At 44.6% G+C, this 24,061-nt stretch overlaps 1 protein-coding gene across 2 annotated transcripts in view; it reads right to left on the bottom strand.

Annotated features, from left to right (window-relative positions):
• The window catches only part of LOC126253497 (uncharacterized), a 67,358-nt gene extending 62,099 nt beyond the window's left edge, over nt 1-5,259 (bottom strand). Inside the window, exons 1-2 of one of the 2 annotated variants that reach the window (XR_007545974.1) lie at nt 4,931-5,259; nt 835-1,117 (exon numbers count right to left, since the gene is read on the bottom strand). The gene's annotated coding sequence lies outside the window, so the exon portion shown is untranslated. Of the gene's footprint in view, nt 1-834; nt 1,118-4,930 lie in introns of those variants that run through there. The other variant, XR_007545973.1, reaches the window with a different exon arrangement.
• Nucleotides 5,260-24,061: the final 18,802 nt, after the last annotated feature.

The raw sequence follows: 24,061 nt of genomic DNA, 5'->3' as shown, positions 1-24,061 counted from the left end.
GATCTCGATAAACGTGCCTTCCATAATATTCCCCTACTCCAAATACTACCATACAGAGATTGGGACACAGACTCAGCAATTATGCTCGTGTGTTGATTCTGGTCTCTGAAACTGATGACACATTCTGTCTCAGACTCACCTTGTGGATACTAATAATGAAGGTAGATGAATCGAGACCATCATTCTCAAAATCGGATCATCATTTTAGGCAAGTAATCACCCAAAAAGTGTCGAATGAGAGACATGCTTTCGAGGTACTGGTTGTTTAAACTCAGCTGGTTTTATAGGTATTTATTTCCAGAAATGAGACGGATATTTTCTGGCAGCAAACTTTTGTCATGCATATTGATGACTCTTGTGGAGCTACAGCCTGTGTTATTTTGTGTTAGTGAATATAGATCGTTAAACAAACTTTAAAAACGAGTGGTTTATCTAAACTTTAAAAATGGGTGGTTTATCTAAACTTTAAAAATGGGTGGTTTATCTCGGGGTCTCGCGGTAGCGTTCTCGCTTCGCGAGCACTGGGTCCCTGGTTCGATTGCCGGCGGGGTCAGAGATTTTCACCTGCCTCAAGATGACTGGATGCTGTTGTCGTCTTCATCATCATCATTCATCCCCATTACGGTCGGAGGAAGGCAATGGCAAACCACCTCCACTAGGACCTTGCATAGTACGGCGGTGCAGGTCTCCCGCATCGGTCCCCTACGCTCCGTCAAGGAGTATGGGACTTCGTCACCATCATCGTATCTCAGAATAATTGACCCAGGGGCAAACTACATATTAGATTTCTTTAACAATGTTGATGTTATAAGATTATAAATGAAATCGACACAATTTTTGTTTTGTGATACAGTTGTATTTAGAGGGAAGAGACAAACAGAAGAATCAGTACAGGAGACATCATGTCAGAACTGATGTCATCTTAGCGGTAGTAGTAGGGGTAGCCGGCGGCAGCGTAAGGGTAGGCGGAGTAGGCGCTGATGGCGGGGTAGCCGAAGGCGCTGTAGGCGTAGGGGGCGGCGTAGGCGTAGTAGGCCTCGGCGCCCTTCAGGGTCTCCTTGGCCTTCTCCTGGGCGAACACGGCCGCCACCAGCAGCACTACGAAGAAAGAGCAGACCTGCGAACACAGAACACACCATTAACTGAAATGTCGTACATTACCGTAACAAAGTGAATACACACATTCCTTGTAGCTGTGCTAATATAATCACCTGGCAGCATTTTTATCTGCGCACACACTGAATACTACTTAAAGTCCCCAAATAACAATCAGTCCTACAAATACTTTGTCACGTTTTAGGTACACTCTGTCATCAGAAAATTGGAAACTAACTTAATGGAAACTATCATAACAAATTTGTTTCCGCTATTCTGATGATGGGTCATGACTGCAATTCGTCAATACAGGTTTTTTGTTGGTGGCTTCCTGAAGCAGTATTATGGGCTTGCTGAGTTAGTTGTGTAATGGTTGCAGGCCTTCTGTACTGCCTTTTAGCGCAAGTTAAACTGAATGTACCACTTTGAATTTATTTTAGTACACAGAAGAAAATTCTTATTGAAATGAGTTGGTGAGCTTGATGTAGGTAGCAGATAATAGGAAATCTCAACTGTTTGAGCCTTCAGACTCTCGTTACGAAATATAGAACAATGTGCGGGACAAACCCTTACACACTATAAACAATACCGTCGAGAAACACAGCTATAATTGAAAACGAGAAAATGGAGGCTTAGAGTTCAACGTCTCGTCGACGAAAACGTGATTAGAATCAGGGCACAGGCTCGGAAGACGAAGGATAGAGAAAACAATCACTTGTTTACTTTTCTAAGGATTCATACTAGTTTTGGCCTTTAGCAGTTTAGGAGAAAACCTAAAAATGGATGGCAGGAACTGGAAAGATTGTCCTCGTGACTGCAAGTCCTGTGTCTTATTAGTGCTGCGCAAAACATTTGTGTCAGACACAACTAAAAACCTTCAACATCGAATGGAAGTTTTCAGACGGCACCAGAATCTGTTCTGCAAGTGGTAAAGATATACTTTGTATTGAACTGTTTTACAGCGAACATCTATTATAAATAGTGTAAGTCCACAAGAATATGTTTCTTAGAACCAACTAACACAAGAAAACTGCTGGAGCTGAGCTCAGATTCTTTACGAGTATGTAGGCGTGTTACATACGCTGTACGGATACTGGGTCGTTTTTGCGTGATATATTGTCTGGCAATATAAGCTAAGCCACTATGTTGCCACAGAGGTATCGTAGAGGGCCTTACCTCTCTCTCATGAGCTTAGAGTGCTAGCCTCTGTCAGCGTCAGCTTCTGTCTTATTCACTGAGACCACAACACACGAAAGAACACTTTAATCAACCACAATACGCCGAACAAATAGTCTGGATTCTTGCAACAACAGGGGCCATTTTAACTCTGATATGACTAACCTAGTGCTGAAAACTCGCAAAAAGAGAACGGTTAGGTCCTTGGGAAGACCAGTTGATCAAACATCTTCTTTGTTTTGATTATCAAATACAGAAAAACACGGAAAATTCATATTTCGTGTTATTCAAGAGAATACCGATAATTTTCTGTCCCCCAACACTATGATCCGGGATCAAATTCCTATGCCGCTATGAAACTGATGACAAAAATAGTACTGTATAACTGGTTAACTTGTGGAATCAATGTTGTCAAGGCAATAAAACAGTAAAAATCATGTCTGAATTATAATATTATCTCTGTTTTATCATTGCAAATGCGTGATATTGCTGAACAGGAGTTCCACAGTTCATAAGGCAGAAATGAGGGAAAGAAAAGTTTCGACAACCAGATCTACTACGGACCCTGACTGCTCAGATCAAAGACTTCTCTCTCCAGATAAGGTCATAGAATTACGCCAGAAAAAATTCAGTATTTCATAATATCTTCCATGAAAGGTTTTTATTAATTTATTTATTATTTATTTGTTTCACCGCTCTCTTTTAATTTGTCATGTAAGTTTCCGACCGTCACGAGTCTGAAACGGGAAGAGTAGGCGTACCATTGAAAACCCGCTGGTTACTCGGCGAGCAATGAAGAAATGCAGATTGGGGATTACTAATATAGATACGATAGTAAACAAATCGATCACATAAAGATTGGGGTGAAAGTCACAGTTATGACCACAAAGAAAGTGAAATGGAACTGGCTGGGAACTGTATTCAGGCGAATCTGTGCTGAAGTTCAAGAAGTAAAAAAAAACAAGGCCTGAGGCCTTTGGGGTGGACGATATTTCTTCAGAATTATCGAGAGCTTTTAGGAGAGCCTGCTGAGACAAAACTAATCCACCCCGTGTGCGAGGTATATGACACAAGGGAAAAATCCTCAGACATCGAGAAGAATGTAATCTTTCCAGTTCCAAAGAAGCGGGAGTTTGCAGTTGTGAATATTACCAAGACGTAAGTTTAGTGAGATATAGTTGCGAAATCCTGACACAGTTTGTCTGTAGAAGGATGGAAAAACTTGTAGAAACCTGTCTCGGTGAAGTTCACTTTGGGTTATGGAGAAATGTAGGAACACGAGAGCAGTATTGACTATGCAACTTACGTTAGAACATAGGTTAAGGAAAACCAGCGATTGTAGCATTCTTCGAAGGTAAAGCTTTGAGGTTTGTTGATGACTTTGCAATTCTGTCAGAGATGCCTCAAAAATAGTTCAAATTGCTCTGAGCACTATGGGACTTAACTTCCGAGGTCATCAATCCCCTCAGAGATGGCCATAGACTCTGAAGATCGGTTGAATAAATTGCGCAAAGTGTCGAAAAGACGTTGTAAGATGAACATAAACCAAAACTGATACAAGGATAATGCTATGTAATCTAATTAAATTAGGCGATAGTGAGTGAATTAGACTAGGAAATGAGATACTAAGAACCGCAGACGAGCTTTGATATTTCTGGAGAAAAAATACGTGACGATTGTCAAATTAGATAGCCAATAGGAAGAAAAATTTTAGGACGTATTTTCTGGAGACATTTGTCTATAGTTTACCTGCGTATGGAAACGAAGAGAATGGAAGATTTGAAATGTGACGCTGTAGGAGAATACTGAAGTTTTTTTAATTGACTGTCGGAGCGTGTCCATAGATCCACCTCAATAGTGGAAGGTACGATAGTGTGTTTAGACAATTCTGAGCATTCATTAGGACCAAGGTTATTGAGACTAGTCAAGTGATGTCATGCAGGCAATTTTCGTGTCAATTATGACGGTACTAGAATGAGGACAGCATAACACCCAGTTTCCGAGTAGGGAAAAACTGCAACTCAGCTGGAGTTCGAACTCGGGTTCGATCAGTTAGCAATCTGCTGCGCTGACCCCACAGCTACCGAGGCGGACCGTATTAGCAGGATAGATTGGATTTCTAATGAGGAAGTATTGATTCGAATCTGGGAGAAAAGAAATGTGTGACAGAAATCGGGTACAAGAATGAATCGGTTGATAGGCCATTTTCTGAGGCATCAAGAGTCCTCAGTTTGGCAGTGGAGGAAAGTGTGGGGTGTGGGGTAAGAATTTGAGTGGAAGAGGAAGGCTTGGCTACAGTAAGCAGATTCAAATGGTTATAAATTGCAATAGCGAAAAGACGTTCAAGAAATAGACCATCGTGAAGAGTAGCGTCAAACTAGTCTTGAGACTGAAGATCACAACAAGATCCAGGTACAGTATGGATGCAAGTCGCTGAAGGTCCTAAATGTGGTACAACGATAAGTGGTCTCTGCGATATACTTCATAGTAGTTTGTGTAGTATGTATACAGATGTGTATGTATAGGCAAGTCTGTTGGAGACCTCCATCTGACAGCGGATGTTGGACGGCTCCTACTGTTGCTGTTGATGGTGATAACATCTTAAGTAGTGAATACCCTTGTACTGAATGGTGCTTCATATTTGTAAGGAGGTACTTACGAAAGCCTTCATGGTGCGTCGATCTGTTGCTTCGGCAGACAGTGATGCCTGGACGGCGGTGGGCCGGGCATTTATAGCAGTTTGCGGACGCGGCCTTGGTGCAGGCTGGCCCGGGCGTGGTCGCCGTGTCGCTCTTGAACTTGCCGCCGCGTCTGCTTGCCGGACCTGCTCGCCAACGGCTCTGCGTGTCAGCAGCAAAGGTCAGTAATTGCAGGGCACGCCGGCCGGCCAGCGAAATTGACGACAGGGTTTCCGCTCAACGGCGCACGCTGATGACGTACTGTATGTGCTTCGGCGACGAGTGCCAAGATCATTGCTAGCCATTAAAATTGCAGCATCAGCAAGGACAGCAATTACTGAAACTTCACTTCTGCGTGTACCGTACTATTTATACATGAGTACACCTATAGGTGATTGATGGCCATACTTGCTACACAAGAATGCTGAGGATTAGATGGGTAGAACACATACCCAATGAGTTGAATAGAACTGGGGAGAAGTGGAGTTTGTGGCACAACTTGACTAGAAGAAGGGATCGGTTGGTAGGCCATGTTCTGAAGCATCAAGGGATCACCAATTTAGTATTTGAGGGTAGCGTGGAGAGTAAACCTCGTAGAGGGAGACCCAGAGATGAATACACTAAACAGATTCAGAAGGATGTGGGTTGCAGTAGGTGCTGGGAGATGAAGAAGCTTGCACAGGATAGAGTAGCATGGAGAGCTGCATCAAACCAGTCTCAGGACTGATGACCAAAACAACAACATGGCCATACATAGTGCGAAATTTAGTAGGGAAAACTGGGACTAGTTGGCACAGATTTTGGTTTTTGATTTTTCAATGTTTTGTGCGTGTTTGGAGTGATTCTGGCGAGTGCGGCGGATAGCTTATCTTCTGACTGAAAAATCATAAAGGACGCTTTAATGAGAAAGTATGTAGGTAACACCAAAAATACTCATCCTAAAGATTGCAATTACGCCAACTAATCCCGTATAAGAGGTTACTTGTTATACTCCTAGAGGTGAATGGGCGAAAGCTGATATAGATTGGGATACTTAGGTACAACAAAGCAATTTTCGAGGAAAAAAAATATTTAATCAGAACTTCGTGTGACTTCTTCTTCAGAGAACATGTTTTTCAAAAAAACAAATTCTTTGGAAAGAAATAATACTTGAAGGTATAAACAACACTATGAACGTAATGTATAACAAATAATGAATTCTTCAAGAAAAGTAAGTTCTGCTTAGTCTTGTACCTAACTGTAATTATTCACATAGAATTCGTTCAATGTTTTAGATCAACCACAAATCTCGGAGTTGAGTGCTTGTTTATTTGAACAGGTGACCTATATTTTTGGAAAATTTCATTTTGTTAGTACTAAATGGAACCATCCTGTTCTGGCCATCTCTTGTTTTTCCCTTTTTTATCAGTGGTGGACACACGAATCCTGCTGCCATCGGTTTCGACAATCTTTCCAGTGGAGTAGCGGGTACTATACTTCAAAATAACATGGTGATCAGGAGTCCCTTGATATTGTGGGGTATTCGTTGTCGGTCTTGTTCGATGTTCGATGTGGTATACGTCTGTCTGAGGGTGTCCAGGGTTCGTGGGAACTGCCGTCGTTGCAGCATGATGATGATGATGATATCTGGTTTGTGGGGCGCTCAACTACGCGGTTATCAGCGCCCGTACAAAGTTCCAATCATACCCACCGCTTTCACGAATGATGATGAAATGATGGGGACAATACAAACACCTAGTCCTCGAGCAGAGAAAATCCCCTGCCCGGCCGGAAATCGAACCCGGGACCCCGTGATCCAGAGGCAGCAACGCTAGCCTCTGGACGTCTTTGCAGGAGGCTGGGGGTGAATGCCCTCCGTCATGGACAGGTTCCACATCATCTACTGTCATGAATGAAAACCGATCTGTTTTCATTTTCGGCCTAGCTAATATCTCACACGCGATCATGGGAATCCGTACAAGAAAATTCAAATCGGCTATTTTTTTTTTTTTTCTAGGAAGCGCTTTCTTCTTCGAATTGTCACCCTTAGCCATGTCGCTGTTATTGGTGGCTGTACATCGCTCTTTCTTATTACTAAGCCTTTAAGCCAGGATTCTATCATTGATGGGGCTGCGTGGAACGAGTTGTCATAGGTATGACAACTAGCCCCAAAGGGATATCAAAACCAAAATGGATATCACACGCTCACATGCATCAGAAACAGAAGATTATCACACCTTCATGCAACCACAGTTAGTCACACTTTCGGAAACCTCCACCAGCAGCGCCTCAAATCGATGTAGAGGTTTACTAGAACAAATAAGTTTCCTTACTCGTCAGAAAAACGATTAAGCGGTTTCCTTTCTTTACGATGTTTCCAAGCAGACTGAAGTTACGGTGCATCATGTACCTTTACATACACTCCGTATCACGGAGGCAGGAAATAGAAGCTGTGTGCGAGTTAACCTCTACACAGAGTTCCACCTTTGTCTGCAAAGTGGCTGTATCCTGGCTGGATAGCGAATCTAACTGAACTTGGATACACAAATATAGGTATGTTAAACTATGCTGCTTCAATTGTACAGCGCAGTTCATCATCAGTAATGACTGACGAGTGGTGATGTGCTACCCTCCAGGCAAACCATAACCAGATGTTTTCAGTGAATGAGTGATCTGAGAACGTATTGATCAGCTCAACATTCTAACACCTGCATCGAGGTAGGCCGGGGCAAGTGTGATCTTACGTTTCTTGTTGAAAGACAATGACACGGAGACGTCGGAGAGAGGGCACTGTCATTGACTCTAACATGTCAGAAACGTATCGGCTGCGGTCCACATTAACGGCTACGCGTATCAGAGGCGACGAGTTGTGTACACAGTTTCAACTCCGCACCATTAGGCCAGATGTTGGACCCGTAAGACGATTACGAATGCAATGTGGGAACGTTCGTTCTCCTCGGAGCTCTACATATGGATACGTCTGTCGTGATGCTTTTGCAGAATTGCGACGCGCATGAAAAGACAATGTGGTTTCCATTCCTGCATCCTGTGTTATCGTTGGCCGCATGAATGGTGGTGCACGTTCTCTCTCCTGCATTTTAATGGGAAGCAATGGTCGCCACGATGACAATTTGTTATGCTCCTGAAGTCGGTCGTATTGTCCCTGTGGGATACTTGTCGTACTGTAAACAAGCCCATCTCTTGTCTCAAGCATCCTGGTATGGCCGCACGATGACACACGTCCGAGCGAACAGCATATACGGGGTGCTGAAAAACATGCAGCATTAAAATGCGCTTTATCCGTAAGGAACACACTGTATAATCTTTTGCTGTATACGAGGCATAGTCATAAAGTTGTAAATATTACTTCGGAAAAAATCAAGCTGCGATCATGGAACTTGACTATCGTGTTAGTCCTTCAACGCGACAAATTTTGCCAAACGACGGACGATGCTTCAGATACCTTGGTTACAGTAGTGTGCCTTTTGGTTGTTCACGAAACATTCCAGATCGAAAACCACCTCATCATCGTTCCGGTAATGCCTGCCACGCAAGGGCGCCTCTATCTGAACGAAAAGGATTTGGTAACCGGTTGGCATGCTGGGAGAATACGTGAGTGAGGCAAAATTTGATATTTCAAAGAAGCAGCGTTTGTTACTGTGATCTGCACAGAATGAAGTGGGACGTTCTCGTTGTCATGGAGCGGATCCAAGCATACGGCAAGTTAATTTCAAAATATCTTGCACAATGTTGAAAAATGAGACATAAGTGATTTTCACCTTTCCTACTGTCACCGTGATTGTGATACGGCGGTCACCGATCACGATGGGCTCCACCTCTATAGCAATTCCCAGTCGTTCACAGAGAGATGGTCACCCACCTCACTCTTCTTCCTTCAGGCTTATTTGTTCACAACTGACGCGCCTGTGGCATCGGACTACTGTATCATGTAACGGTATTTCGTTGCCGTGAATTTACACCATCTCGGTATGAATTTTTGTAGAAGACGAGATCAAGAGCTGGATAGCCTGTGTAGCTAAGCAACAACATTCTTCGCATCGCGCCAGTTTGTTTGCGATCTCTTTATCTAGCTTACCTAATGGCGATGTGCATCAACTCGCTATCAGTTGTTTCCCATGGATAACTGCAGAATGGACGTCCAAGAACAATTGCTGCATGTCATGTAGGACGTGGATGTTATGGGAATTTGCTGAAGTTGAATATCTCTTTGAGTGAGCGAGTGATTCTCTGTTCTACCAACTCAAGAGGGGCGTTCAATAAGTAATGCAACACATTTTTATCGGAAAGCAGCATCCTATTATTGACCACTTGTTTGGCTACAAAACACTATATTTCGACATAGTCTCCATTCAATGTGACGGTCTTATGCCACCTTACTGTGAGGGACTGTATGCCCGCAGGATACCAACTCCCAATCATCCACGTATTCCTTCCGAAGGAGTGTATCCTTCTTTGGCCCATACAGTTGGAAGCTGGGAGGTGAGAGATCCAGGCTGTAGTGTGTGCCTCTGGAAGAACAGTCCAATGAAGTTTTGTGGTCTCCTTTCGAATGCGCATACGTATGCGACGCCAATAGAGACGTCCAGTTGGGCAGCGAGGAGTTTTATTGTGGTCCGTCGTGAGTGATCGCACGTTCCAACATAGCAGGTACCACATCTGTGTGCGGCCGGCCGGCACGCGGAACATCGGACAAGTTTGTGCGACCTTGTTGCGATGATGACAAAACTCCGTGCTTTTGTCCACTGCCAGGTCTCCAAAGACATTCTGCAAGCGCCTATGACTATCTGCGATGCTGTGGTTTTCCGCCAAAAGATACCCGATGACAGCTCTGTGCTAGGAACACACCTCTGTTACAGACGCCATTTGGAAGGCTACGTAAAGCGCCGTACCTATCGGAACTTCATGAAACTATGGGATTGAATCAGGAATATTCCGTGATGTCTCGAAAGAAATTCAACATTTTTTTTTAACCGAAACTGGCCGAGCAAAAAATGTGTTGCATTACTTATTGAATGCCTCTCGTAAATGTCTGAGAAGCACGTCGTTCGCATTTGGTGGGAGAGTTCCTTCGACTTTGCCTGCTATTTCCGTCCGCAGAATTCATGGGCAAAGTGAGATTACGGAGCCGTTGTTGGACCACTTTGGCGACAACCTATGTGTGTAGACTGCACGAACAATTGTTTGGGGCTATCAATTGTGTGTTAAATTTGTTAAAGAACATCTTCTATACACTATGGGCTGCACTTGAAATGTTTATTAACCAAACCGCCTTTCGGCTGTGTAGCCCATCTTAGAGTCATCTGATATAAAAGAACAGACAACTGTATGTGCATCAGTTTCTACAATATGACAACTTTATACAGGGTGGTCCATTGATCGTGACCGGGCCAAATATATCACGAAATAACCGACAAACGAAAAAACTGCAAAGAACGAAACTTGTCTAGCTTGAAGGAGGAAACAAGATGGCGCTATGGTTGGCCCGCTAGATGGCGCTGCCATAGGTCAAAGGGATATTAACTGCGTTTTTTAAATAGGAACCCCAATTTTTTGTCACATATTCGTGTAGTACGTAAAGAAATATGAATGATGTAGTTGGACCACTTTTTTCGCTTTGTGATACATGGCGCTGTAATAGTCACAAACATATGGCTCACAATTTTAGACGAACAGTTGGTAACAGGTAGGTTTTTTAAAATATAATACAGAACGTAGGTACGTTTGAACATTTTATTTCGGTTGTTCCAATGTGATACATGTACCTTTATGAACTTATCATTTCTGAGAACGCATGCTGTTACAGCGTGATTACCTGTAAATACCACATAAATGCAATAAATGCTCAAAATGATGTCCGTCAACGTCAATGCATTTGGCAATACGTGTAACGACATTCCTCTCAATAGCTAGTAATTCGCCTTCCGTAATGTTCGCACATGCATTGACAATTTGCTGACGCATGTTGTCAGGCGTTGTCGGTGGATCACGATAGCAAATATCCTTCAACTTTTCCCACAGAAAGAAATCCGGGGACGTCAGATCCGCTGAACGTGCGGGCCAGGGTATGGCGCTTCGACGACCCATCCACCTGTCATGAAATATGCTATTCAAAATCGCTTCAATCGTACGCGAGCTATGTCCCGACATCCATCATGCAGGAAGTACATCGCCATTCTGTCATGCACTGAAACATCTTGTAGTAACATCGGTAGAACATTAAGTAAGAAATCAGCATGCATTGCACCATTTAGATTGCCATCGATAAAATGTGGGCCAATTATCTTTCCTCCCATAATGCCGCACCATACATTAACCCGCCAAGGTCGCTGATGTTCCACTTGTCGCAGCCATCGTGGATTTTCCGTTTCCCAATAGTGCATATTATGCCGGTTTACGTTATCGCTGTTGGTGAATGACGCTTCGTCGCTAAATAGAACGCGTGCAAAAAATCTGTCATCGTCCCGTAATTTCTCTTATGCACAGTGACAAAACTGTACACGACGTTCAAAGTCGTCGCCATGCAATTCCTGGTGCATAGAAACATAGTACGGGTGCAATCGACGTGATGTAGCAGTCTCAACACCGACGTTTTTGAGATTCCCGATTCTCGCGCCATTTGACTACTACTGATGTGCGGATTAGCCGCGACAGCAGCTAAAACACCTACTTGGGCATCATCATTTGTTGTATGTCGTGGTTGACGTTTCACATGTGGCTGAACACTTCCTGTTTCCTTAAATAACATAATTATCCGGCGAACGGTCCGGACACTTGGATGATGTCGTCCAGGATACCGAACAGCATACACAACACACGCCCGTTGGGCATTTTGATTACAGTAGCCATACATCAACACGATATCGACCTTTTCCGCAACTGGTAAACAGTCCATTTTAACACGGGTAATGTATCACGAAGCAAATACCGTCCGCACTGGCGGAATGTTACGTGATACCACTACTTACACGTTTGTGACCAGTACAGTGCCATCTATCACAAAGCGAAAAAAGTGGTCCAACTAAAACATTCATATTTGTTTACGTACTACACGAATATGTAATATAAAATGGGGGTTCCTATTTAAAAAAAAAACGCAGTTGATATCCGTTTGACCTATGGCAGCGCCATCTAGCGCGCCAACCGTAGCGCCATCTGGTTTCCCCCTTCAAGCTAGACGAGTTTCGTTCTTTGTAGTTTTTTCGTTTGATGCTTATTTCGTGAGATATTTGGCCCGGTCACTATCAATGGACCACCCTGTATATAACAGGAGAAACATATGTCTACTTACATTATGTATCTCTATATCAGTGACATGTGTGTCAGTTATGATGTTCAACTTGATGTATATTTAGAAATCAAATAACCATCTGGATAATTAGAAGCCAATTATGACCATGTCTATGTGTTTGTTTTATTGTGTATTGTTTTAGGTTTGAGTTAAATCACATTCATTTAAAGTGCCAACCGCTTAAATTTGCCTAACTTGCATTACTTAAATCTTTTACGCTACAGTTATTCATGTCTGTCAGATTTGAGCCCTGATGATAATTTATGAACATTATTTGTGCTGATTTTATGTAATTTATTTTTTACTCACCTCTAGTGTAAATTTAATTTTACTACCTGTTATTTTAGTTGAAGGCATATCGGTGTTGTGGTTTAAATTTTATTTGAACATTTTTTTATAAAACTAACCAGAATTGTCGCAACTTAAAAAGAAACTACTTACACTGATACATACTCTATTGGCTGAGATTTGCGTACTATTTAATTCCGTGTTTGGCTATCTTAATAAGACGCCACTACTTATTTATGAGAGTTGAAATAACATTTGTCTCTTTTATGGAAAGGTTTTATTTCATATAGTTTCATAGCTACTCGTGCTCTGTTCTGATGCTGTTCTTACAGGTGTTGATTGATGTGTAAATAAATATTTGTTGTTGCTTGATGTTTTTTGTTCGGAACATGTGTCAACTAAAATGGTTTTCTGTCTGCTCTAGTAGTAACTGAAATCACATTGTGCTTTAGTGAAATTATTCTGAGACTGAAGTTCTAGGCAATGTCACGATTTCAAACGTCTATTGAAACTTTCTCAAATTTCAAATATTTTCTTGCATTTATTTCAATTTGTCAGCATTCACGACTTGTTAAATCATTTTTGTCTTTTCTGTTTGAAGAGTTATGTTCTTATGGTCTGGCAGCTTTTCACTCCCAGCTCCTCGCTTGGCTATGTATGCCAAGCACGATAGCGACGTCCTATGGCACTGTGGCGTGGCGGTTTCAGTATGCATCTGGACTGCAGACACTCACGGGGGAACTTCAAAAATTAAGTTACATCTTAACATTATAAGCCAAGGAACTTTTACTGAATGTTGCACTACGATGCAAATTGCCACAGATACATGACATTATTTTTCAACATAGCCGTCAAGTCTCTGTAAATGTTCTATCAGTCGTTCAGTCCATCAACGACAGAAATCCGCTCCTTTGTCACGGAGCCATTCGTGAATCGCTGTGTATTAACGTTCTCACCGGCACGATATCTGCTATTGCCGCGAATCCTTTCCGCGGGTGCCTGTGGTCGATGTGGATGACTTTCCTTCCGGATAAGCATCACTCACGCCTGTGAGGCCTTGGTCAAGTTGTTGGCACCATTCCAATACGCCTGGAAGCGACATCACATTCGATCCAAATACCGCCAGAAATTCTAGGTGAATCTGTGTGCAATTTAGACGTTTTGCCCACAATAATCATACTGTCCTGAAAAAAAAAACCCTGTCACTCAACTCTTCACAGTATGTCTCTCTCTGATTTACCTCCCTGTTCATAACGAATCTTACTTCACTAGTACCATTTTTGCTGCTGTTGATGTTACCCTGTATTCGTCTGACCAGAAATTCTTAACTGCATGGTGAGAGGAGGAACGACATACCAGCTCTTACCGCAAGGAAATGTTCAGTCTTATAATTGTTCTGATATTCCGAATACGTGCGATTTGAAGTGCTGTATTTTTGCTTTGTCCGAAGTCGATCCAAATCGAACGACGCTGTATGGGTAATAAAAGTTTGTACTCGATGTGGATGATCACTTCGTCACGAAAATTGTTTGGTGCAACGAGATCGCGTGTAAGTTTAAAAAATAGTAAAATCAGCACAGTCATGCATATTATATTGTAGATAATCTACACGCTTTGCAGAAATTGCATTCAATTAACAAAGAGTTAATTTACAGCGAAAATATTGCTGTACAGATTTAACTCGACTAATCTTGTAAAGAAGGTAGCCAAGCACAAGCGAAACTGCTACGAAAATTCGTCTTACCAGCCATTCGTAAACTCAACGGCTTGACTCAATAGACAGTGGAAGATGGTTCAGATGGCTCTAAGCGCTATGGGACTTAACTTCTGAGGTCATCAGTCCCCTAGACTTAGAACTACACTACTGGCAATTAAAATTGCTACACCACGAAGATGACGTGCTACAGAAGCAAAATTCAAATGGTTCAAATGGCTCTGAGCACTATGCGACTTAACTTCTCAGGTCATCAGTCGCCTAGAACTTAGAACTAATTAAACCTAACTAAGCTAAGGACGTCACACACATCCATGCCCGAGGCAGGATTCGAACCTGCGACCGTAGCGGTCGCCCGGCTCCAGACTGCAGCGTCTAGAACCGCACGGCCATTCTGGCCGGCGCAACATTCAACCGACAGGAAGATGCTGTGATATGCAACTCATTAGCTTTTCACAGCATTCACACAGGGTTGGCGCCGGTGACGACACCTACAACGTGCTGACATGAGGAACGTTTCCAAGCGATTTGTCATACACAAACAGCAGTTGAACGGCGTTGCCTGGTGAAACGTTGTTGTGATGCATCGTGTAAGGAGGAGAAATGCGTACCATCACGTTTCCCACTTTGATAAAGGTCGGATTGTAGCCTATCGCGATTGCGGTTTATCGTATCGCGACATTGCTGCTCGTGTTGGTCGAGATCCAATGACTGTTAGCACAATATGGTATCGGTGGGTTCAGGAGGGTAATACGGAACGCCGTGCTGGATCCTAACGGCCTCGTATCACTAGCAGTCGAGATGACAGGCATCTTATCCGCATGGCTGTAACGGATCGTCCAACCACGTCTCGAGCCCTGAGTCAGCAGATGGGGACGTTTGCAAGACAACAACTATCTGCACGAACACTTCGACGTCGTTTGCAGCAGCATGGACTATCAGCTGGGAGACCATGGCTGCGGTTACCCTTGACGCTGCATCACAGACAGGAGCCTTGTGATGGTGTACTCAACGACGAACCTGGGTGCACGAATGGCAAACCGTCATTTTTTCGGATGAATCCAGGTTCTGTATACAGCATCATGATGGTCGCATCGGTGTTTGGCAACATTGCGGTGAACGCACATTGGAAGCCTGTATTCGTCATCGCCATACTGGCGTATCAACCGGCGCGATGGTATGGGGTGCTATTGGTTACACGTCTCGGTCACCTCTTGTTCGCATTGACGGTACTTTGAACAGTGGACGTTACAGTTCAGATGTGTTACGACCCGTGGCTCTACCCTTCATTCGATCCCTGCGAAACCCTACATTTCAGCAGGATAATGCAAGACCGCATGATGCAGGTCCTGTACGGGCCTTTCTGGATACAGAAAATGTTCGACTGCTGCCCTGGCCAACACATTCTCCAGATCTCTCACCAATTGAAAACGTCTGGTCAATGGTGGCCGAACAACTGGCTCGTCACAATACGCCAGTCACTACTCTTGATGAACTGTGGTATCGTGTTGAAGCTGCATGGGCAGCTCTACCTGTACACTCCATTCAAGCTCTGTTTGAGTCAATGCCCAGGCTTATCAAGGCCGTTATTACGGCAAGAAGAGGTTGTTCTGTGTGCTGATTTCTCAGGATTATGCACCCAAATTGCGTGAAAATGTAATCACATGTCAGTTGTAGTATAATATATTTGTCCAATGAATACCCGTTTATCATCTGCATTTCTTCTTGGTGTAGCAAATTTTAATGGCCAGTAGTGTACTTAAACCTAAATAACCTAAGGACATCACACACATCCATGCCAGAGGCAGGATTCGAACCTGCGACCGTAGTAGCAGCGCGGTTCCGGACTGAAGCTTGGTCACAGCGGCCGGCTAGATAGTAGAACAAGCAGTGCTTATCAGGAACTAAAACTGACACTTGGAGTATGACATCGTGACCCAGAAACACTAAACTAAGGATCTATAACCAACAGTCAAACAACTAATCAACAGATATTCTACGAAAAACAACTTTGGTATTATACCATACCATCACATTTCAAATGTAGCAGAACCATTCGGGTATAAGAGTAACCCATCCAACTTATCTGAATAATTTACATGCTACTTCACAGGATAAGATAGTGGTTCGGTAGAATCCATGTTATACATATAGCCCGCAAAGCAATTGTCAGCAGATGACGTCTGGTACATTTGATACAAACGAATGAAAATAGTTTACCCACACTGAGTTAATAATAACTTTTCTTATGTATTTTGATAATTCTGTTCTTGTACATACTTGATAAAAAACTTACGATTTGTCGAGGGTAAAAAAAGACATTATAGTAATGTCACAAAAATCTAATTTGAATGTGGACGGCATCCGTATCCGCAGCGCTGCCCTGGCACCGTCCCCGTCGCGGCGTGCTGACGCTGCTGGCCGCTGCTCTGGTGCCGTGCCGCGAGCCGAACAGTCGTCTGTCAACAGGTGCCAGGGGCAGAGTCCAGAGCAGGAGAGCCCCTCTGTCGATCTCAAGCACTGCATACATCTCCAGCGGTCTCACTGCACAATTTCTCTCCTCTGCCGCCTTGGACTTCCACAAGCAATAAAGCAGCACTCCGTCTTCAGGCCACAAGTGGCCCGTCGGGACCATCCGACCGTCGTGTCATCCTCAGCTGAGGATGCGGATAGGAGGGGCGTGTGGTCAGCACACCGCTCTTCCGGTCGTTATGATGGTTTTCTTTGACCGGAACCGCTACTAATCGGTCGAGTAGCTCCTCAATTGTCATCACGAGGCCGAGTGCACGCCGAAAAATGGCAACAGCGCATGGCGGCTGGATGGTCACTCATCCAAGTGCCGGCCACGCCCAACAGCCCTTAACTTCGGTGATCTCACGGGAACCGGTATATCCACTGCGGCAAGGCCGTTGCCCCACAAGGAATAAATGTCACCTCATTGTCATGAAATAGGCATTGTCATATAATTAGCTCTGGTCGTTCAAAATTAGATTCGGATCATGCTTTTCTTTCGACTTCCCCTAAGACCACAAGTAATAGTGTATTTTAAATCTGTTCAGAATGTCAAAATTCTGATCAATGATCGAGACAGAGTGTTACAAAGTTGCCGTATGCGCACGAAACGCTGTTTTATTTTGAGAGTAATTGGCTCTTTGAATCGAGTTTCTACGTCCCTCCCTGCCCTATATACTGCTTCCTGTAGTCCTTGCACTTGATCCTGCACACACCTGAAACTCGAAAATTAATCCTTCTATTACAGGTTTTATGACGGAGCCTGAATCTTTGCGTACTGCATATGGACATATATAGAGAATTCACATCATTCCATACATGAACATATTTATAGAATGATATGGGTTCGGTGTGGCTGAATGTCAAATACGTACCTATTTTGGAGTAGTTCCACGTGTCGTCTGTTGGATTGTTTTGTATGTCACGTATGTTGCTACATGTTGCATGGAGGTTAGCTTACGGTTGCTTGATAATAACTATAAAATCGAAATTGGCCAACAGCAAATAAACATTATCGACAATGTTTTCTTTTCAAAATTATGTCGGGGCTGTGGACCCATGTACAAACAAAGTTACCAAGTAGTTCCTCTCAGACTCCACAGTTAATTTAATCTTCGTGTGCTGAGAACTCATTTTTTGTGCAAATCTTATCTCATGGAAGATACGTAGATAATTCGATTTTATTATACAAAGGAGACAAAACTGGCATTGAAAACTCAATCTCCTTTTCGTTTACTTTGTATAATAACATCGAATCATCTACACATCTCCTGCAACATATGATTTTATCTTTAATCTCAGGATTTACGTTAAAGAATTTGTTTTCTAAATTATTTATAAAATGTTCGCAAAGATTCGAGCTAAATTGTTGCCCAATGCCAATCCATAGCCGGCCGGTGTGGCCGAGCGGTTGTAGGCGCTACAGTCTGGAACCGTGCGATCGCTACGGTCACAGGTTCGAATTCTACCTTCGGCATTCCTGCGTAGTTAGGTTTAAGTAGTTCTAAGTTCTAGGGGACTGATGACCTTAGAAGTTAAGTCCCACAGTGCTCAGAACCATTTGAACCATTTTTGAACCAATCCATACATCTTTCGATAAATTTTTACATTAAATGTGGAGTAATTCATAGAAATAATTCAGTCATTTTCACTATTTCAGTCACTTCTCCTATTGCTATTTTTGTGTGTGAGGAAATCGTTTTGATGATTTTTATCGTTTCTCTCTCTCTCTGCGCTTTTTGTATATAAATTGATAATGAGAAATGACGTTGGTGACTCATTCTCAGGTATACCCCGTAAATTCATACCTTTTCAAATATGCTGGCTTCAGTTTATTGTTAAGTTGCTTGTTTATTTTGTAATTTGGAGTGTAGTTGTTATACACAATTGCTTGTACAGATTTATTCTCCTTATGCTGCTTTATTTGCGAACGTCGTTGGCGTATTCAAGGTTTCATCACATCACACGTATATTTTCTTTCGTACTTGGCAAAAAAAAAAAAAAAAAACACTCGATTTTCTCGATGTAGTCCCCATCAAGCATGTGTCAAGACCACCGAGGCGCCCTGATCTGCCTTAGTTACGGCATTCTTCTGTGATGCTAGCTTCTTATTTAAACTCCTAAGCACCTGCAGTTACTTTCTATACTTGTGAGCTGAGTGTAGTTTACTTGCGACTGACCTACTTACTTTTAACTGATGCGTTGGTTTGTTTACTCATTTTCACGTTATCACACGTTAATTTCACATCCACGAAGATTTTTTTGGTGCATTCGAGTCAGTTAAAGGATTCATATTATACTGCAGCCCTTTATTTAAAATATTTTGCTCATACCTTGTTAATTATATCTCAGTTAAATTTACTGTTACTTCGCTTTCAACATTAAAATTTATATCTAAGTTAAAAAATTTCTTCTGAATTCTATTTTAATTACTTCTTCCTCCGAACTTCTTTTGGTTAAGATGTCTCTTCATACACGTGTAGACTTTAGTACCTATAGAAAGTTGCCTAGGACGACTTGAAAATTAAAAGCATCCGTATTCAGATTATCTTCCAGTTCGTACACGTCTCTGATTTGATGCTTAATCACCCAAAAACCTCCAGAATGTTTGGAAATTGCGTGACCAGTGCGTAGAGATGTAGAGTTAGGTTTATCCTGAAACAAATAGAAGACTTATAAAATTCATGTCACGCAGGATCGCAGTTGCATTGCGTTACAAATGTAGACCAGCATGCTACTAAGCTAATGGTCACGTTTTGGTTCATCAATTCATACCTTAACAAGGGAACCATCAGTCTGCAAAAGTGGAGACAAGGAAGATATATTCACGTTCAGTTCCATGACAATAATGCACATGCATTAGTTACTGAGCCGTGCGTGGCTCGTGTTCCCGCCATCATGTATTTTACGCTTTGTTTTTAACGTGCTTCCAGCTCACTACGTTAATTTAAGTTACTACTGTCACTGAGTTGCTGCTTTGCCTGACCGTGAGCGGCGCTAGCAGCGCGTATCGATATATCCCCTCCAATCGTATCTTTGCTCAACTGCTATTACTTACCGGCCGTTGTCTGTCGTAAGGGAGTTCGGGTTGCGAGTTCAGGTCGGCCAGTCAGTTAGAACGCGTCTGCAGCACAGTCCGGACCTGCCAGTCGGGAGTTAAATGCGGCAGTAATGCAGACGGGTTGGAGCAGCAGTGAGGTCTGCGTCGACATGGCTCGCCCAACCATTGCCGCCACGCATCACTTAAGCCGGGACACGGTCTCGGTGGATCGCCGATCGGTCGTCCTACCGGGCGACGCGTTTGGGCTCGCCGATCGTCCATGAGTCGGCTGTGTGTGTGGTGTCACCGCCAGACACCACACTTGCTAGGTGGTAGCTTAAACCGGCCGCGGTCCATTAGTACATGTCGGACCCGCGTGTCGCCACTGGCAGTGATCGCAGACCGAGCGCCACCACACGGCAGGTCTCGAGAGACGTACGAGCACTCGCCCAGTTGTACGACGACTTTGCTAGCGACTACACTGACGAAGCCTTTCTCTCATTTGCCGAGAGACAGTTAGAATAGCCTTCAGCTAAGTCCATGTCTACGACCTAGCAAGGCGCCATTAGCCTTAGATAGCTTGTATTTAAAAGAGTCTCACTTGTATCGCCACAATCTCCAGATGTCTCATCAAGAACGATGTATACAAAGGATGGATTAAAGTTAAGTATTCAAGAAGCTACGTACTTTTCTTTATAACATTCGTTACGTATCCTGTTTCAGACCTCACTCCATCCTTCGAGTTAGCGTGTGCATATTGGCCGCCTCTTTCAATTAGTGTGCGTAGTGTTGGCAAGTCTGCCGACACTACAATTTTGGCGACGCGGATCAATCACGATCTTGTTCTTTCTAATTGCTTCCATTTCCTTGTGTCATGGCTTCGCCAGATGTACTGTCCGAATTTTATCGCTTGCAGAATCAGCAGACGCAGGCGTTCTTGGATGCCCTTGGACAACTCGTCCAGGGTCAACGTGCACTGCAAACCGATGCGGCCGCCGCCGCTTCACCGCTACCGCAGCGACAACATGCAGTTGCAGCCCCGTTTCGTAGCTTTGATGCAGCCGTTGAAACGTGGACGGAGTGGTTACGCCAATTTGGATTCCATCTCGCCGCCTACAGAATTCACGGTAATGAGCGGCAGCCGTTTTTGCTTTCGTGTGTAGGTGTGTCCACCTACCGTGTGATAGTGAAATTGTTTCCCCGACGTGACATAGCAACTCTGTCCTACGAAGAAATTTTGTCGGCATTAGATGCCTATTTCAAAGAAACAGTCAATGTCGTTGCAAAATGGTATACATTCTTTCGTAGAAAACGTACGGCCGGTCAGACTAATAGGGAGTGGGTTGCAACATTGCAAGGCCTTACTAGGGATTGTGCTTTTGAGTGTGAATGTGGACTTCCTTATTCAGATACAATGGTGTGTGATGCAATTGCACAGAACGTTTCAGATGTTCGTATACGGGAACAGATTTTGAAACTAGTAAATCCCTCCCTTCAACAAGTGATAGACATATTAGATAGGCAAGACACACTTGACTTTGCTCAGGAATCATTTGAAACTTCGCCAGCCGTGTGTCTCATTAACCGGCCCGCCGGGCGCACTGCACGGACCGCTACACAGCCCTCGCGCACGTCCGTGCTGCTGCGGCCTAGCTCTCAAACACGTGCGCCGCGTAGGCAAGCAAATGCAGTGAAATCATGCCCGTGGTGTGCAACTAGACATTCGCGTGCCAATTGCCCGTCACGCCAAGCTATTTGCTTTTACTGTCATAAGAAAGGACATGTTCAAAGTGTTTGCCAGAAAAAGCTCAGATCAGACAATCACAACCATTCCAGGCCCTTTGCTTCTCGCCGGAATCGAACCATGGACAATCAGGCTCGTGAACCTTCGCCCATGGACATTCATGTAGTTAATTCCACCCCATCCAGTGCCACTTTCTCTAACAGTGACTGTTCGTCCCACAAAAAGTGTGCGTCGACATCGCCGGAAATCCCGTAAAGTCCCGAGTGCTTCCGTCCCTGTATCAGTTCAAATTGCACGTGAAAGTCGCTCTTGTCGTCAGCAGGACAATAAACTTTTTGTTGACTTGGACTTTGAAGGCAAAGTGATACCATTCCAACTCGATACCGGAGCTGCAGTTTCATTGATCAATCACGACATGTACAAACAACTGGGCAAACCTCCGTTGCGTGCTGCAAATGTTAAGTTAAATAGTTATTCAGGACAAGCTATCCCTGTGTTAGGACAGTGCACTCTTCTTGCAACATACAAGGGACAAACAAAGCTTGTGTCGTTTTAAGTCCTTCGTTCTTCTTCTGCAGTGAACTTGTTTGGTTTAGATTTATTTCAGTTGTTTAACATGTCTGTAGTAAATCAGGTCCACCGCTAAGCACGGCAACGCTGATGTGTTGTCCCGTTTGCCTGTTGCTGAGGATAAAGCATTCGATTCTTCCGAACTTGCTTGCACGTTCATTGATGTGGAAACCGATAACGTGGTCGAATCGTTTCCGATTGATTTTCGTCGTGTCGCTACAGCCACAGCTGCTGACCCTGTCCTTGCTACTGTTTTGCGTTTTGTTGCTACGCAATGGCCCTTGTCAAAGTCGCGGATCGAGGATCCGCTGGTTCGCCAATTTTTTGCTCACAAGGAGAGTCTTTTTGTATGACGTGGTGTTTTGTTGTTGCGTTCTGATCATGATCAGTCCAGAGTCGTGGTCCCACGTTCGTTACAGTCCTCTGTCTTACGGCTTCTTCACCAAGGACATTGGGGTATAGTGCGCACGAAACAACTTGCTCGTCAGCACTGTACTTGGTTCGGAATCAATGCTGCGATTACGAATATGTGCTCTTCTTGCATGGCGTGTGCCGAACAACAATCCGCACCGCCGTGGAAATCCTTTGCATGGTCACAAGCCCCTTCCCCTTGGCAACGCTTGCACATCGATTTTGCTGGCCCATTCTGGAATGCTAGATGGTTGGTTGTGGTCGATTCTTTCAGTAATTTTCCTTTTGTTGTCCGGATGTCTTCCACGACGTCATCTGCCACCATCCCAGCGTTATCTGCTATTTTTTGCATTGAAGGTCTTCCGCAGACTATTGTTTCCGACAATGGCCCACAATTCATGTCCGCAGAATTTCAGTCATTCTGCAAGGCCAATGGTATTCAACATCTGACACCCGCGCCGTTTTCGCCTCAGTTGAGCGGTGCCGCTGAACGATTGGTCCGGACTTTCAAGTCACAGATGTTGACGTTGAAAGAGTCGCATTCTCGGGAGGACGCATTATTGCTCTTTTTGTCCTCGTATCGCTCTCAGCCCCGCGATGGTCGCTCGCCAGCTGAGTTGCTCCACGGTCGTCCTCATCGAACCTTGATGTCTTTGCTGCATCCGCCGCATCAGGTTCCTGTGCAGCGGCAGACTCCTGCTTTTTGCTCCTGGCGACGTTGTCTTCTATCGCAACTATCGCGGTTCACGGCGTTGGCTCGCAGGGCGCATTCTTCGCTGCCTCGGCTTCGCGATGTATTTGGTTTTGGGGGCCTCTGGTGAGGTGCGTCGGCATCTCAATCAGCTGCGCCTCTGTCGTCGCCTGGGTTCTGCCGCTCCCCGTCTGCTTTCAGCGACGGTGCCGTCCGGTCAGCGCCCTGGGGACCCATCTACTGGCTCGCCTCATCCCCAGGTGTTACCGACGATGCCTTCCATTTTGCCCCATGGCGACGTGCCGCTGCCGCCGCCGCCGCCGCCTGTTCTCCCGCCGGCGCCGCCCGCAGGACTCTTCGCTGCAGCCGCCAAGCGCCTCCCTGGGTCACGCGCCGCCGATCGCTTCCAGTGACCAGCTGTCCTCCGCCATGGAACTCTTGCCCGCTCCGGACCAGATGTCATCGCGCGTCGGATCCCCCGACGCAATGGAGGTCGACCCTTCGGCCCCTCCTGTCTCATTACGGGCGCATACACCGCATGTTGACGTGCACCCTGGACTAGGTTTCCAGGCGTTTCCTAGCTCCCCTCGGACCGAATGGCCGGGTGCGGGTGGCACAGCCTCGCCTGTTGTTAGGCTCCCCACCTCATCGCATACGTCAACATGGGGTCCTCCCCACGGCGGGCGGAAGCCTTATCTCACGACCGTTCGCCGATTTGCGGGGGAGGAATGTGGTGTCACCGCCAGACACCACACTTGCTAGGTGGTAGCTTAAATCGGCCGCGGTCCATTAGTACATGTCGGACCCGCGTGTCGCCACTGGCAGTGATCGCAGACCGAGCGCCACCACACGGCA

The sequence above is a fragment of the Schistocerca nitens genome, chromosome 4, assembly GCF_023898315.1.
Source record: "Schistocerca nitens isolate TAMUIC-IGC-003100 chromosome 4, iqSchNite1.1, whole genome shotgun sequence".
Lineage (NCBI taxonomy): Eukaryota > Metazoa > Arthropoda > Insecta > Orthoptera > Acrididae > Schistocerca > Schistocerca nitens.
Note: the sequence above shows the minus strand (reverse complement) of the source record. Positions and strands in the feature narration are given on the sequence as shown.